The sequence below is a fragment of the Sceloporus occidentalis genome, unplaced genomic scaffold (genome assembly GCF_023333645.1).
Source record: "Sceloporus occidentalis isolate IW3139 unplaced genomic scaffold, rSceOcc1.0.p SCAF_597, whole genome shotgun sequence".
Taxonomy (NCBI): Eukaryota; Metazoa; Chordata; class Lepidosauria; order Squamata; family Phrynosomatidae; genus Sceloporus; species Sceloporus occidentalis.
In genome coordinates this window covers 25,816-42,500 of record NW_028317577.1, presented here as the reverse complement: position 1 = coordinate 42,500, position 16,685 = coordinate 25,816, and the positions used below count along the sequence as shown (strand labels likewise).

General features: G+C 43.8%; 10 non-coding genes across 10 annotated transcripts in view; all 10 read left to right on the top strand.

The window, feature by feature from the left end:
• TRNAV-AAC (transfer RNA valine (anticodon AAC)) overlaps window positions 1-72 on the top strand; it is a 73-nt gene extending 1 nt beyond the window's left edge. Inside the window, exon 1 of the tRNA in view lies at window positions 1-72. This exon is cut by the window's left edge and continues 1 nt beyond it. This is a non-coding gene — a tRNA (tRNA-Val).
• A 137-nt stretch (window positions 73-209) lies between these two features.
• Window positions 210-282, top strand: TRNAV-AAC (transfer RNA valine (anticodon AAC)). Its single transcript has one exon. It is a non-coding gene; the product is annotated as a tRNA-Val (tRNA).
• A 454-nt stretch (window positions 283-736) lies between these two features.
• TRNAV-CAC (transfer RNA valine (anticodon CAC)) lies at window positions 737-809 on the top strand. Its single transcript has one exon. It is a non-coding gene; the product is annotated as a tRNA-Val (tRNA).
• A 137-nt stretch (window positions 810-946) lies between these two features.
• Window positions 947-1,019, top strand: TRNAV-AAC (transfer RNA valine (anticodon AAC)). Its single transcript has one exon. It is a non-coding gene; the product is annotated as a tRNA-Val (tRNA).
• A 454-nt stretch (window positions 1,020-1,473) lies between these two features.
• TRNAV-CAC (transfer RNA valine (anticodon CAC)) lies at window positions 1,474-1,546 on the top strand. Its single transcript has one exon. It is a non-coding gene; the product is annotated as a tRNA-Val (tRNA).
• A 7,279-nt stretch (window positions 1,547-8,825) lies between these two features.
• On the top strand, window positions 8,826-8,898 carry TRNAV-AAC (transfer RNA valine (anticodon AAC)). The gene has a single exon. It is a non-coding gene; the product is annotated as a tRNA-Val (tRNA).
• A 454-nt stretch (window positions 8,899-9,352) lies between these two features.
• On the top strand, window positions 9,353-9,426 carry TRNAV-CAC (transfer RNA valine (anticodon CAC)). Its single transcript has one exon. It is a non-coding gene; the product is annotated as a tRNA-Val (tRNA).
• Window positions 9,427-9,713: 287 nt separating this feature from the next.
• Window positions 9,714-9,786, top strand: TRNAV-AAC (transfer RNA valine (anticodon AAC)). Its single transcript has one exon. It is a non-coding gene; the product is annotated as a tRNA-Val (tRNA).
• A 664-nt stretch (window positions 9,787-10,450) lies between these two features.
• On the top strand, window positions 10,451-10,523 carry TRNAV-AAC (transfer RNA valine (anticodon AAC)). The gene has a single exon. It is a non-coding gene; the product is annotated as a tRNA-Val (tRNA).
• A 453-nt stretch (window positions 10,524-10,976) lies between these two features.
• TRNAV-CAC (transfer RNA valine (anticodon CAC)) lies at window positions 10,977-11,049 on the top strand. The gene has a single exon. It is a non-coding gene; the product is annotated as a tRNA-Val (tRNA).
• Window positions 11,050-16,685: the final 5,636 nt, after the last annotated feature.

Genomic DNA, 16,685 nt, shown 5'->3' with positions numbered 1-16,685 from the left:
TTTCTGTAGTGTAGTGGTTATCACGTTTGCCTAACACGCAAAAGGTCCCTGGTTCAAAACCGAGCCGAAACAACTATTGTTTTATGAATTTAAAACTACACCTGCATTTCTTGCAAAGGTAGCACAGGTTGAGTTGTTTTTGTTTTTTTAAACCATGTTTCCAAAGAGAGAGTACTTTCAGAGAGGTGAGAAGAATGCAGTCAGGTCAAGTTTCTGTAGTGTGGTGGTTATCACGTTTGTCTAACACGCAAAAGGTCCCTGGTTCGAAACCAGGCAGGAACATGTTTCGTGTAGAGTTCATTTTGTTATGCATGCTGTACATCATTAAAAAAAAACACCTACTCATTTCACGAAAATCCCATCATTGCACCATGAAATCACTGTGCCGTTCATATCATTTGTTCAGTGTTAGAAATTGCTGAAATTCATAAAGAACGCAAATTGAAATGATCTGTATGGGATTCTTAGAGTGTTTAAGCTCCCAAGTCGAATTCTTGTAAAGGAGCTAAAAATGAAAACTTCTTAGCAGGGTTCTTAAAATCAGAGAAAATTTAAGCTTAACTGTAGAGGGGATGTAAACATTTCACTATAACTATGTCACAGATTTTCCCTGGGGTGTAGCCTACTCAACTGTGAAGTTTCTTAGCACTTTGCTGACCCAATTCTGAGGTTTTGTCTCTACTTTCTAGTAACACATATTGTCTGAAAGCGTTTGAAAGTTTCCGCTGCCAGACTTGCTTCTGTAGTGTAGTGGTTATCACGTCCACCTCACACGCGAAAAGTCCTTGGTTCGAAACCGAGCAGAAACAACTGTTGTTTTATGAATTTAAAACTACACCTGCATTTCTTGCAAAGGTAGCACAGGTTGAGTTGTTTTTGTTTTTTTAAACCATGTTTCCAAAGAAAGAGTACTTTCAGAGAGGTGAGAAGAATGCAGTCAGGTCAAGTTTCTGTAGTGTAGTGGTTATCACGTTTGCCTAACACGCAAAAGGTTCCTGGTTCGAAACCAGGCAGGAACATGTTTCGTGTAGAGTTCATTTTGTTATGCATGCTGTACATCATTAAAAAAAAAAACCTACTCATTTCACGAAAATCCCATCATTGCACCATGAAATCACTGTGCCGTTCATATCATTTGTTCAGTGTTAGAAATTGCTGAAATTCATAAAGAACGCAAATTGAAATGATCTGTATGGGATTCTTAGAGTGTTTAAGCTCCCAAGTCGAATTCTTGTAAAGGAGCTAAAAATGAAAACTTCTTAGCAGGGTTCTTAAAATCAGAGAAAATTTAAGCTTAACTGTAGAGGGGATGTAAACATTTCACCATAACTATGTCACAGATTTTCCCTGGGGTGTAGCCTACTCAACTGTGAAGTTTCTTAGCACTTTGCTGACCCAATTCTGAGGTTTTGGCTCTACTTTCTAGTAACACATATTGTCTGAAAGCGTTTGAAAGTTTCCGTCGCCAGACTTGTTTCTGTAGTGTAGTGGTTATCACGTTCGCCTCACACGCGAAAGGTCCTTGGTTCGAAACCGAGCAGAAACAGCTATTGTTTTATGAATTTATTTTTGAAATTTAACATTTTTATTAGGTTTTTTTTTTTTCCTTTTGAAAAGGCACAATATACAAATTTTACAGAAACAGACTGTCAGGACATACAATGGCGAATACATAGTATCCCAAGTCAGCACTTACAAACAATATGAGAAGAATAATCAAATAATAGTCACATCAGGATACCCAGACATCTTAGCGAGAGCAACAAGTATACAGAATACATGTACAGAATAGTTGATAGCTAACACATAGTATCACGGTACCCGAAAAGTGGTGACAATAAGTATAAATGCAGACCGTGCCACTAACAGCCTGAAAGCCGCATTAAGAGTGCCACGGAGGAGCAAACCAGGACAACAAGGCGCCTGGAAGAACTGTGAAACAAGAATATAAACCGAAACTTGACTCTGGGAGCAAGTACCTTAAATGGAAAAAATTAGGTGTAATGTAGATTTACAGAGGTCATCGGGAATAATGATCAGCATCACGTATAAAACAAAGAAGAACACGATATAGGTAGGCCCTGCAAGGCGAGGAACGAGTCCTCCCATAAACCATGTCCTCAAGCAGTAGACAACAGAAACATAAAAGGCGACTAACAAGAACGGCTAGAACGTCTGGGCACGGCTCACCAGCACCCGGGACTAGTCACTCTCCCAGAACGCGGCATCACGTATGAGAAGCCAAGGAGACCAAACTTTGTCGTACTGAATCAGTTGATGGTCATTCCTGAAAGAGAGTTTTTCCATCTCGTGTACACGATCTAAATGCTGGCGTATAGCCGAGACACGGGGTATCTCTGCGGACTTCCAGTGGCGGGCGATCAGTAATTTAACAGACAAAAAAAAATGTATAATTAATTTCCTACTAGAAGGAGGAAGATGGTCGGGGAACATGTGTAAGAGCGCCAGCTGTGGCTGAAAAGGGAGGCAAACCTCTAGAGAGGATTCAAGAAACCGAAACAGCTTCCTCCATATCGCTAATATAGGTGGGCACAACCACCAGACATGCAACATTGTACCCTCAGAACAACACCCCTTCCAACAGAGGGAGGAGCAAGAGGGAAACATGCGCGAGAGGCGTTTAGGCGTCAAATACCATCTACAGGTTAGCTTTTTTTGTAGTTCCACATGATTGGTACAGTGCGCCACACCCCTCATTGCCTCTTCAGCTTCAAGCCACAGCTCAAGCGGAAATGTAGTGTCCAACTCCTTTTCCCACGCTAACATATGGGGGAGTTTCTTCTCCCAGAGACCAGAGAGGAGAGAGGCATAGCACACCGAAATCGCACCTTTACGGGGCACAGAAGCCGAACATAAAAGAATGATTGGGTGTGAGGATGAAATATCAACCGGCAAACAAGGTTTGTCGGATTGAAGTAAGTGCCTAATTTGTAAGTATTTATAAAAGTCCCGTGATGAAATGGAAAATGTGGTACACAAATCAGAGAACGGTCGTAAAGAACCGCGGTGGAAGAGGTCACCTAAACGGATGGGGGAGAGAGACTCCCAAGCATGTATTTGTAAGCGTGGGATTAACAGTTCTAAGGAACTTAACGGTGTAGCCTTAGTGAGGTGGTGAAGTGAAGGAAGCCGATTAGCAACCCGAGACCACGCCCAAAACGTACAAAGCGTTGTGGGTGGAAGAGGAGGGAGAGGAGGAATATATCGAGTTGGAAGCCAAAGGAGCTGCGATACTGAGTAAGGACGCAAATAGGAATTCTCCAACAACACCCATCTAGGGATGTAATCGCGGAAATGAAAAGCAGCCGCTTGTGAGAGAATCGCTGCCTTGTAGTATGCCACAATGTCCGGTGCACCCATACCCCCCTTGAACCGAGGAGAGAAAAAGGACTGTCGTGAGATCCTAGAGCGACCACTCAAATTAATAAAATCATTAAGCGAGGTTTGTATGCGCGAAAGAAACCTAGAAGGCACAGCAACCGGGACTGCCCTGAAAACGTACAGCAGTTTTGGTAGGACCATCATTTTAACCGACGCAATGCGCCCGAGCCAGGAGAAGTCGAATGATCGCCAACCATGCATTGTGGAGAGTATATGCTTCCATAGAGGGACAATATTAAAATCATTCAATGTGGACAAGGACTTAGGTAACTTAATTCCCAAATAAGAAAGATAGTCACGTCTCCACTCAAAATTGTATGTGGCCCGAAGTGAGGAGGATAGGTGAGCCGGAAGATGCATGGGCATAGCTTGTGTTTTGTGTACGTTTAATTTATGGTAAGACACCGCTGAATAATGTGACTCCCAAGCATGTATTTGTAAGTGTGGGATTAACAGTTCTAAGGAATTTAACGGTGTAGCCTTAGTGAGGTGGTGAAGTGAAGGAAGCCGATTAGCAACCCGAGACCACGCCCAAAACGTACAAAGCGTTGTGGGTGGAAGAGGAGGGAGAGGAGGAATATATCGAGTTGGAAGCCAAAGGAGCTGCGATACTGAGTAAGGACGCAAATAGGAATTCTCCAACAACACCCATCTAGGGATGTAATCGCGGAAATGAAAAGCAGCCGCTTGTGAGAGAATCGCTGCCTTGTAGTATGCCACAATGTCCGGTGCACCCATACCCCCCTTGAACCGAGGAGAGAAAAAGGACTGTCGTGAGATCCTAGAGCGATTCATGACCCCCCGCATGTTGGAAACCGTGGATCAACGGATCAGATCGAATAGATTGGGCCAATGGTTCTAGAGCCAATGTGTACAGCAGAGGGGATAACGGACAACCCTGACGCGTCCCATTAGAAATTGAAAACGGAGGAGAAAGAAAACCTGAAAAAAGGACAGATGCAGAAGGAGAGGAGTAGAGGGCCATAATGGAGCGAATCATGGAAGGTGAGAAAGCAAATTTCCAAAGAACAGAAGAAAGAAAAAGCCAATGTAGCCTGTCAAAGGCTTTTTCCGCATCGAACGAAAGGAAAAGACATGGGGTTTTGTGTCGCGAGGCCTCCCAGGAAAGGTCAATAAACTTGTGGGTATTATCATTCGCTTGTCTATGTCGAACAAAACCCACCTGGTCAGAGTGAAGAAGGAGAGGGAGAATCGCGGAGAGCCTATTTGCTAAAAGTTTGGCATAAATCTTAATATCATTATTCAACAACGAGATAGGACGAAAATTCTCACATCTATCTGGTGCTTTGCCTGGCTTAGGAAGGGTAACTATATGTGCACGAAGGTTTTCAGTCGGAATACACCCCTTAGACATGAAAGAGCGAAAAAGAGAAAGAAGGTGAGGACCTAGAACGGGGAAGAAAGTTTTATAGTATAGACCCGTCAGGCCATCTGGACCAGGGGCAGATTTGTTTTTAAGTTGGCGAGTGATAATGCGTATTTCATCCAAATCTATGGGAGCATCGAGGCTAAGTCTCATATCATCCGTGAGAGAGGGCAAGGAGACAGAGGCAAGATAAGCGTTAATAGAGTCGAGTGCAGGCTGAGGAGTAGAAGTGTCATTAGAAAGATTATAGAGAGAGGAATAGTAAGCAGCAAATTCGCTAGCAATCTGGGACGGGTCCTGTAAAACCAACCCTCGTGAAGATCGAAGAGAAGAGGGACGCGCCAGGGCCGAAAAATGTCTAAGTTTATGCGCAAGCATAGTATCCGCCTTGTTCCCTTTGGAATAAAGCTGTGTGGCGAGATTGGATTTCAGCCAATTTGAGTTTAATGCGTCGAATCTCAACAGCGTGTAGGGGAGACGGAGAACATTTATTCAGGGCCTCTAAGTCATATAGTTGGAGAAGCAAAGAATGTTTGTCATCCTCTCTACTCCTTTGTTTTTTCAGGTGCGAGGCCATGCTAATAAACTGACCCCGAATCACAGCCTTATGGGCATTCCACAAGGTCTCAACCGAGTTCACAGAATCAGTGTTCTCCTGAAAAAACATATCTAAGTGTGAATGTATTTGTGACGTAAAGGAATCGTCAGAAAGAAGAGAGTCATTAAGGCGCCAGGAGCCTTTGCCTTGGAAAGGATGTGCGACACGTAGCTGCAAGCGCAAGGGAGCATGATCAGACCAATCAATGACACCGATAGAGCAGTCCCGGATTGCTTGAAGCGTAATTTTATCAACTAAAATGCAGTCGATTCTGGTATAAGAATTGTGTGGTGCAGAAAAAAAAGAATAATCCCTTTCAGAAGGGTGTCGAAGGCGCCAAACATCATATAATTGAAATAAATGTAAAGTATTGGACAAGGAGTTAGCAAGAGATCTCATCTGCCTGCCATAAGTACCCGTCAGGGCAGAGGATGTATCGAAGAGGGGGTTAACAAATGCATTGAGATCGCCGCATAAAATAAGATGGCCACTTTTAACGGAGTCTACTTTAGATAACAACTTCTTAAAAAAATGTGACTGGGAGGTGTTGGGCGCATAAAAGGAAACCAAAGTATAAGCAATAGAATTAATAACACAATTAATGATCAGATATCTACCCTGGGGGTCTGCCGTCTTTTTAGTCAACTGAAAAGAAAGATGCTTCGAAATAAAAATAGAGACTCCCGCCTTACACGTTTTAGCCATGGAATGGAAGTGCCACGGGAAATCCCTAAAAAAAAAATTTGGAGGGGAGGGCTGTTTAAAATGAGTTTCCTGCACACAGAGAATGTGAGCGTGGTGTTTCTTGGCCTCAGAGTGAAGCAATTTCCGTTTGTGTGGAGTATTCAGGCCATTTACGTTTAATGACAAAAGGTTAAGGGACGCCATATTGATAGACAATAAAAGAGAAGGGACCTAATACGGTGATGGACATGAAACTGAGCAGAGACCCCCAGAGGAGAAAATCCCAAATTGCATAATGGGATGAGCCGTGTCCAGAACAAAAAAAATTCAAAATAATATGCAAACCTATACAGTGCATGTAAGAGAAAAGAATACAAAATTGACAGAACCATAACCATACGTAAACCAGCATCCCATAAGTAGCAATGGAATAGGTGCGCTCCCAGAGTAAAAAAAAGAAAAACACAAAACTGATATGAAACTCAAAACTGAAGCGGCCCATACAGCTGTGGGCCGGCGGGGGGGGGGGGGGGGGTGGAAACCTGTACCATGCAGAGAGACTGCACAGGGAGGTAAAGGCCATACCCAAGGAGGGCTAGGAGACCTCCAAAATAGTTAAAAGAAAGAAAGAGACCCCAATGGGCAACTAAAGAAAAACTTTGTGACTTATGTGAGAATATGTGTGTGTGTGTGCAGGCTAGAGAGGCGTGATGGTGCAAAAGAATATGTGGAGAGTGTGTCCTCTCTACTTCATGTAAAAAGAGAGCACAGAGTAATATAAAGTGGCGTAGTAGAGGGGAAGGTATGCAGTACTGTATATGAATGCGTAACAGTAGGTCAAGCCGGCCTAAAACACCAGGCCAAGTACAGAGTATCGAAAAGCCGAATGTAAATAATGTAATGAAGTGTGTATGAGGAAAAAGTGAAAGTGTCGTGTAGGGTGATATGCAAGCTTGGCAAGACTACATGAAGTCAGAGTCATAAGCCGCCGGGATAGCACATGAAAATAAATAAAAAACCAAACACCTTAAAACCAAAAAAAAAGGGGTGACAGTATCACATAAAACAGCGGGTCTCACCACCGCAGCCCGGGAAGACGACCCCAAAGCCCTGGAGAGGCTCGAGTGAGACGAACGTGGAGACCGAAATCCAAAAGAATAAATGAGAGTCTAACCAGTCCTGTGAAATAAGAACTGCAACAAATAAGATCCGATGCAGGCCACAGGAGTCAGTAGACAACGGCGAACGTCCATGTCACCAGGAGACAGCCTCAGAAGGTGCGGTGGAGAGCAGGAAGGAGGAGACAACGGATCAACCACCCCGGGTGGAAGGAGACAGCGACAACGAGTTCACGCTGGAAGCATACCGGAGCCAAAAAAAAAAAAAAAATTTAAATAAAGAAATGTCAAAGAGAGCACATCGGCACGGGCGACAGCGGAACTTCATGCATAAGATGCCTCCGAGTAGCTCAGGTATGTGTAGGAGAGCGCTTGGAGTGCACCACTTCCCATTCTCGGGCAAGCCGTTTGGGAGGAGACCTGGCGAGCGGGAGCTGAGCCCGCGTAGAGGCGAGTTGTGCAGGTGCTTCAAGCAGGCCCCAATCAGAGAGCAATTGAGAGCCTGCAGCCGGTGTTTTAACCAGGTGTGTGGTGCCATCTCGGTTGATGAGTAGACGAGTGGGATACCCCCATCGATAGGGAGTTTTGTGAGCCCTCAGCGCAGCAGCAACGGCTAGAAAAGCCCTACGATGTTGTAGAGTATATTGAGACAGGTCTTGAAAAAACTGTAAACCACGATATTGCTCCGGTAGAGCATTCTTGTGTCTAGCCTTCTGCATAAATTGATCCTTGAGCGCATAAAAATGAATCCGTAGGATAACATCCCGCGGAGGTGAGCCTTGTAATGTTTTAGGACGAGGCAATCTATGTATGCGGTCGATCGAAATCTCCGTGGACGTGGATAGCTCCAATACCGAGCGGAACAGCGTGGTGGCATAGGTAAGTAAATCCTCCGAGGCGACGTCTTCGGGGATACCACGGATTCGCAGATTATTGCGACGAGAACGATCCTCTATATCGCTAAGTTTGAGACGTAAAGAGTCCACTTCATCCTGCAGAGAATTACACGTGTCGACCACAGAGTTGTGTGCCGACGTGAACTCCTCCATCTTGTCTTCAAGATGTGCAGTGCGGCCTCCAAGTTCTCGGATATCCTTTTGGATTTCAGAGAGAGCATCCGTCATATCATGTTTAAATTTCGTCAAGCAGCAATTTCATCGCGGAGATGGTCAGAGCCTGATGGTCGGAGTCTTCTGCTGCAGGTGAAGGAGAACGCTGAACAGGAACGACATCAAGGTCTTGTGAGGCGTCCGAGTCTTCCCCTCCATCTTGGATCACCGGTAAAGCGCGGGACGCTGTCTTCCTTCTCGATTTAGACTCGAAAAAGGTAGGTATATTGTGCGCAGATGGTTTTGCCTTGCCCGCAGACATCATGGAAACCAGTAGAGTCGAAAAATCATAAGTCAGGACCGAAAAAAGAAATAAAAAGGGCCGTTGTATAAAAATGCTGGAGGAGCTCCACCACCATGCGTCCTACTCCATTGCCGACCAAGCCACGCCCCCCTGTTTTATGAATTTAAAACTACACCTGCATTTCTTGCAAAGGTAGCACAGGTTGAGTTGTTTTTGTTTTTTTAAACCATGTTTCCAAAGAAAGAGTACTTTCAGAGAGGTGAGAAGAACACAGTCGGGTCAAGTTTCTGTAGTGTAGTGGTTATCACGTTTGCCTAACACGCTAAAGGTCCCTGGTTCGAAACCAGGCAGGAACATGTTTTGTGTAGAGTTCATTTTGTTATGCATGCTGTACATCATTAAAAAAAAACACCTACTCATTTCACGAAAATCCCATCATTGCACCATGAAATCACTGTGCCGTTCATATCATTTGTTCAGTGTTAGAAATTGCTGAAATTCATAAAGAACGCAAATTGAAATGATCTGTATGGGATTCTTAGAGTGTTTAAGCTCCCAAGTCGAATTCTTGTAAAGGAGCTAAAAATGAAAACTTCTTAGCAGGGTTCTTAAAATCAGAGAAAATTTAAGCTTAACTGTAGAGGGGATGTAAACATTTCACCATAACTATGTCACAGATTTTCCCTGGGGTGTAGCCTACTCAACTGTGAAGTTTCTTAGCACTTTGCTGACCCAATTCTGAGCTTTTGTCTCTGCGTTCTAGTAACACATATTGTCTGAAAGCGTTTGAAAGATACCATTGCCAGACTTGTTTCTGTGGTGTAGTGGTTGTCACGTCCGCCTCACACGCGAAAGGTCCTTGGTTTCGAAACCGAGCAGAAACAACTATTGTTTTATGAATTTAAAACTACACCTGCATTTCTTGCAAAGGTAGCACAGGTTGAGTTGTTTTTGTTTTTTTAAACCATTTTTCCAAAGAAAGAGTACTTTCAGAGAGGTGAGAAGAATGCGGGCAGGTCAAGTTTCTGTAGTGTAGTGGTTATCACGTTTTCCTAACACGCCAAAGGTCTCTGGTTTGAAACCAGGCAGGTTGAGTTGTTTTTGTTTTTTTAAACCATGTTTCCAAAGAAAGAGTACTTTCAGAGAGGTGAGAAGAACGCAATCAGGTCAAGTTTCTGTAGTGTAGTGGTTATCACGTTTGCCTAACACGCAAAAGGTCCCTGGTTCGAAACCAGGCAGGGACATGTTTCGTGTAGAGTTCATTTTGTTATGCATGCTGTACATCATTAAAAAAAACCACCTACTCATTTCACGAAAATCCCATCATTGCACCATGAAATCACTGTGCCGTTCATATCATTTGTTCAGTGTTAGAAATTGCTGAAATTCATAAAGAACGCAAATTGAAATGATCTGTATGGGATTCTTAGAGTGTTTAAGCTCCCAAATCAAATTCTTGTAAAGGAGCTAAAAATGAAAACTTCTTAGCAGGGTTCTTAAAATCAGAGAAAATTTGAGCTTAACTGTAGAGGGGATGTAAACATTTCACTATAACTATGTCACAGATTTTCCCTGGGGTGTAGCCTACTCAACTGTGAAGTTTCTTAGCACTTTGCTGACCCAATTCTGAGGTTTTGTCTCTACTTTCTAGTAACACATATTGTCTGAAAGCGTTTGAAAGTTTCCGTTGCCAGACTTGCTTCTGTAGTGTAGTGGTTATCACGTCCACCTCACACGCGAAAAGTCCTTGGTTCGAAACTGAGCAGAAACAACTATTGTTTTATGAATTTAAAACTACACCTGCATTTCTTGCAAAGGTAGCACAGGTTGAGTTGTTTTTGTTTTTGTAAACCATGTTTCCAAAGAAAGAGTACTTTCAGAGAGGTGAGAAGAATGCAGCCAGGTCAAGTTTCTGTAGTGTAGTGGTTATCACGTTTGCCTAACACGCAAAAGGTCCCTGGTTCGAAACCAGGCAGGAGAATGTTTCGTGTAGAGTTCATTTTGTTATGCATGCTGTACATCATTAAAAAAAAAACCTACTCATTTCACGAAAATCCCATCATTGCACCATGAAATCACTGTGCCGTTCATATCATTTGTTCAGTGTTAGAAATTGCTGAAATTCATAAAGAACGCAAATTGAAATGATCTGTATGGGATTCTTAGAGTGTTTAAGCTCCCAAGTCGAATTCTTGTAAAGGAGCTAAAAATGAAAACTTCTTAGCAGGGTTCTTAAAATCAGAGAAAATTTAAGCTTAACTGTAGAGGGGATGTAAACATTTCACCATAACTATGTCACAGATTTTCCCTGGGGTGTAGCCTACTCAACTGTGAAGTTTCTTAGCACTTTGCTGACCCAATTCTGAGGTTTTGGCTCTACTTTCTAGTAACACATATTGTCTGAAAGCGTTTGAAAGTTTCCGTCGCCAGACTTGTTTCTGTAGTGTAGTGGTTATCACGTTCGCCTCACACGCGAAAGGTCCTTGGTTCGAAACCGAGCAGAAACAGCTATTGTTTTATGAATTTATTTTTGAAATTTAACATTTTTATTAGGTTTTTTTTTTTTCCTTTTGAAAAGGCACAATATACAAATTTTACAGAAACAGACTGTCAGGACATACAATGGCGAATACATAGTATCCCAAGTCAGCACTTACAAACAATATGAGAAGAATAATCAAATAATAGTCACATCAGGATACCCAGACATCTTAGCGAGAGCAACAAGTATACAGAATACATGTACAGAATAGTTGATAGCTAACACATAGTATCACGGTACCCGAAAAGTGGTGACAATAAGTATAAATGCAGACCGTGCCACTAACAGCCTGAAAGCCGCATTAAGAGTGCCACGGAGGAGCAAACCAGGACAACAAGGCGCCTGGAAGAACTGTGAAACAAGAATATAAACCGAAACTTGACTCTGGGAGCAAGTACCTTAAATTGAAAAAATTAGGTGTAATGTAGATTTACAGAGGTCATCGGGAATAATGATCAGCATCACGTATAAAACAAAGAAGAACACGATATAGGTAGGCCCTGCAAGGCGAGGAACGAGTCCTCCCATAAACCATGTCCTCAAGCAGTAGACAACAGAAACATAAAAGGCGACTAACAAGAACGGCTAGAACGTCTGGGCACGGCTCACCAGCACCCGGGACTAGTCACTCTCCCAGAACGCGGCATCACGTATGAGAAGCCAAGGAGACCAAACTTTGTCGTACTGAATCAGTTGATGGTCATTCCTGAAAGAGAGTTTTTCCATCTCGTGTACACGATCTAAATGCTGGCGTATAGCCGAGACACGGGGTATCTCTGCGGACTTCCAGTGGCGGGCGATCAGTAATTTAACAGACAAAAAAAAATGTATAATTAATTTCCTACTAGAAGGAGGAAGATGGTCGGGGAACATGTGTAAGAGCGCCAGCTGTGGCTGAAAAGGGAGGCAAACCTCTAGAGAGGATTCAAGAAACCGAAACAGCTTCCTCCATATCGCTAATATAGGTGGGCACAACCACCAGACATGCAACATTGTACCCTCAGAACAACACCCCTTCCAACAGAGGGAGGAGCAAGAGGGAAACATGCGCGAGAGGCGTTTAGGCGTCAAATACCATCTACAGGTTAGCTTTTTTTGTAGTTCCACATGATTGGTACAGTGCGCCACACCCCTCATTGCCTCTTCAGCTTCAAGCCACAGCTCAAGCGGAAATGTAGTGTCCAACTCCTTTTCCCACGCTAACATATGGGGGAGTTTCTTCTCCCAGAGACCAGAGAGGAGAGAGGCATAGCACACCGAAATCGCACCTTTACGGGGCACAGAAGCCGAACATAAAAGAATGATTGGGTGTGAGGATGAAATATCAACCGGCAAACAAGGTTTGTCGGATTGAAGTAAGTGCCTAATTTGTAAGTATTTATAAAAGTCCCGTGATGAAATGGAAAATGTGGTACACAAATCAGAGAACGGTCGTAAAGAACCGCGGTGGAAGAGGTCACCTAAACGGATGGGGGAGAGAGACTCCCAAGCATGTATTTGTAAGCGTGGGATTAACAGTTCTAAGGAACTTAACGGTGTAGCCTTAGTGAGGTGGTGAAGTGAAGGAAGCCGATTAGCAACCCGAGACCACGCCCAAAACGTACAAAGCGTTGTGGGTGGAAGAGGAGGGAGAGGAGGAATATATCGAGTTGGAAGCCAAAGGAGCTGCGATACTGAGTAAGGACGCAAATAGGAATTCTCCAACAACACCCATCTAGGGATGTAATCGCGGAAATGAAAAGCAGCCGCTTGTGAGAGAATCGCTGCCTTGTAGTATGCCACAATGTCCGGTGCACCCATACCCCCCTTGAACCGAGGAGAGAAAAAGGACTGTCGTGAGATCCTAGAGCGACCACTCAAATTAATAAAATCATTAAGCGAGGTTTGTATGCGCGAAAGAAACCTAGAAGGCACAGCAACCGGGACTGCCCTGAAAACGTACAGCAGTTTTGGTAGGACCATCATTTTAACCGACGCAATGCGCCCGAGCCAGGAGAAGTCGAATGATCGCCAACCATGCATTGTGGAGAGTATATGCTTCCATAGAGGGACAATATTAAAATCATTCAATGTGGACAAGGACTTAGGTAACTTAATTCCCAAATAAGAAAGATAGTCACGTCTCCACTCAAAATTGTATGTGGCCCGAAGTGAGGAGGATAGGTGAGCCGGAAGATGCATGGGCATAGCTTGTGTTTTGTGTACGTTTAATTTATGGTAAGACACCGCTGAATAATGTGACTCCCAAGCATGTATTTGTAAGTGTGGGATTAACAGTTCTAAGGAATTTAACGGTGTAGCCTTAGTGAGGTGGTGAAGTGAAGGAAGCCGATTAGCAACCCGAGACCACGCCCAAAACGTACAAAGCGTTGTGGGTGGAAGAGGAGGGAGAGGAGGAATATATCGAGTTGGAAGCCAAAGGAGCTGCGATACTGAGTAAGGACGCAAATAGGAATTCTCCAACAACACCCATCTAGGGATGTAATCGCGGAAATGAAAAGCAGCCGCTTGTGAGAGAATCGCTGCCTTGTAGTATGCCACAATGTCCGGTGCACCCATACCCCCCTTGAACCGAGGAGAGAAAAAGGACTGTCGTGAGATCCTAGAGCGATTCATGACCCCCCGCATGTTGGAAACCGTGGATCAACGGATCAGATCGAATAGATTGGGCCAATGGTTCTAGAGCCAATGTGTACAGCAGAGGGGATAACGGACAACCCTGACGCGTCCCATTAGAAATTGAAAACGGAGGAGAAAGAAAACCTGAAAAAAGGACAGATGCAGAAGGAGAGGAGTAGAGGGCCATAATGGAGCGAATCATGGAAGGTGAGAAAGCAAATTTCCAAAGAACAGAAGAAAGAAAAAGCCAATGTAGCCTGTCAAAGGCTTTTTCCGCATCGAACGAAAGGAAAAGACATGGGGTTTTGTGTCGCGAGGCCTCCCAGGAAAGGTCAATAAACTTGTGGGTATTATCATTCGCTTGTCTATGTCGAACAAAACCCACCTGGTCAGAGTGAAGAAGGAGAGGGAGAATCGCGGAGAGCCTATTTGCTAAAAGTTTGGCATAAATCTTAATATCATTATTCAACAACGAGATAGGACGAAAATTCTCACATCTATCTGGTGCTTTGCCTGGCTTAGGAAGGGTAACTATATGTGCACGAAGGTTTTCAGTCGGAATACACCCCTTAGACATGAAAGAGCGAAAAAGAGAAAGAAGGTGAGGACCTAGAACGGGGAAGAAAGTTTTATAGTATAGACCCGTCAGGCCATCTGGACCAGGGGCAGATTTGTTTTTAAGTTGGCGAGTGATAATGCGTATTTCATCCAAATCTATGGGAGCATCGAGGCTAAGTCTCATATCATCCGTGAGAGAGGGCAAGGAGACAGAGGCAAGATAAGCGTTAATAGAGTCGAGTGCAGGCTGAGGAGTAGAAGTGTCATTAGAAAGATTATAGAGAGAGGAATAGTAAGCAGCAAATTCGCTAGCAATCTGGGACGGGTCCTGTAAAACCAACCCTCGTGAAGATCGAAGAGAAGAGGGACGCGCCAGGGCCGAAAAATGTCTAAGTTTATGCGCAAGCATAGTATCCGCCTTGTTCCCTTTGGAATAAAGCTGTGTGGCGAGATTGGATTTCAGCCAATTTGAGTTTAATGCGTCGAATCTCAACAGCGTGTAGGGGAGACGGAGAACATTTATTCAGGGCCTCTAAGTCATATAGTTGGAGAAGCAAAGAATGTTTGTCATCCTCTCTACTCCTTTGTTTTTTCAGGTGCGAGGCCATGCTAATAAACTGACCCCGAATCACAGCCTTATGGGCATTCCACAAGGTCTCAACCGAGTTCACAGAATCAGTGTTCTCCTGAAAAAACATATCTAAGTGTGAATGTATTTGTGACGTAAAGGAATCGTCAGAAAGAAGAGAGTCATTAAGGCGCCAGGAGCCTTTGCCTTGGAAAGGATGTGCGACACGTAGCTGCAAGCGCAAGGGAGCATGATCAGACCAATCAATGACACCGATAGAGCAGTCCCGGATTGCTTGAAGCGTAATTTTATCAACTAAAATGCAGTCGATTCTGGTATAAGAATTGTGTGGTGCAGAAAAAAAAGAATAATCCCTTTCAGAAGGGTGTCGAAGGCGCCAAACATCATATAATTGAAATAAATGTAAAGTATTGGACAAGGAGTTAGCAAGAGATCTCATCTGCCTGCCATAAGTACCCGTCAGGGCAGAGGATGTATCGAAGAGGGGGTTAACAAATGCATTGAGATCGCCGCATAAAATAAGATGGCCACTTTTAACGGAGTCTACTTTAGATAACAACTTCTTAAAAAAATGTGACTGGGAGGTGTTGGGCGCATAAAAGGAAACCAAAGTATAAGCAATAGAATTAATAACACAATTAATGATCAGATATCTACCCTGGGGGTCTGCCGTCTTTTTAGTCAACTGAAAAGAAAGATGCTTCGAAATAAAAATAGAGACTCCCGCCTTACACGTTTTAGCCATGGAATGGAAGTGCCACGGGAAATCCCTAAAAAAAAAATTTGGAGGGGAGGGCTGTTTAAAATGAGTTTCCTGCACACAGAGAATGTGAGCGTGGTGTTTCTTGGCCTCAGAGTGAAGCAATTTCCGTTTGTGTGGAGTATTCAGGCCATTTACGTTTAATGACAAAAGGTTAAGGGACGCCATATTGATAGACAATAAAAGAGAAGGGACCTAATACGGTGATGGACATGAAACTGAGCAGAGACCCCCAGAGGAGAAAATCCCAAATTGCATAATGGGATGAGCCGTGTCCAGAACAAAAAAAATTCAAAATAATATGCAAACCTATACAGTGCATGTAAGAGAAAAGAATACAAAATTGACAGAACCATAACCATACGTAAACCAGCATCCCATAAGTAGCAATGGAATAGGTGCGCTCCCAGAGTAAAAAAAAGAAAAACACAAAACTGATATGAAACTCAAAACTGAAGCGGCCCATACAGCTGTGGGCCGGGGGGGGGGGGGGGGTGGAAACCTGTACCATGCAGAGAGACTGCACAGGGAGGTAAAGGCCATACCCAAGGAGGGCTAGGAGACCTCCAAAATAGTTAAAAGAAAGAAAGAGACCCCAATGGGCAACTAAAGAAAAACTTTGTGACTTATGTGAGAATATGTGTGTGTGTGTGCAGGCTAGAGAGGCGTGATGGTGCAAAAGAATATGTGGAGAGTGTGTCCTCTCTACTTCATGTAAAAAGAGAGCACAGAGTAATATAAAGTGGCGTAGTAGAGGGGAAGGTATGCAGTACTGTATATGAATGCGTAACAGTAGGTCAAGCCGGCCTAAAACACCAGGCCAAGTACAGAGTATCGAAAAGCCGAATGTAAATAATGTAATGAAGTGTGTATGAGGAAAAAGTGAAAGTGTCGTGTAGGGTGATATGCAAGCTTGGCAAGACTACATGAAGTCAGAGTCATAAGCCGCCGGGATAGCACATGAAAATAAATAAAAAACCAAACACCTTAAAACCAAAAAAAAAAGGGGTGACAGTATCACATAAAACAGCGGGTCTCACCACCGCAGCCCGGGAAGACGACCCCAAAGCCCTGG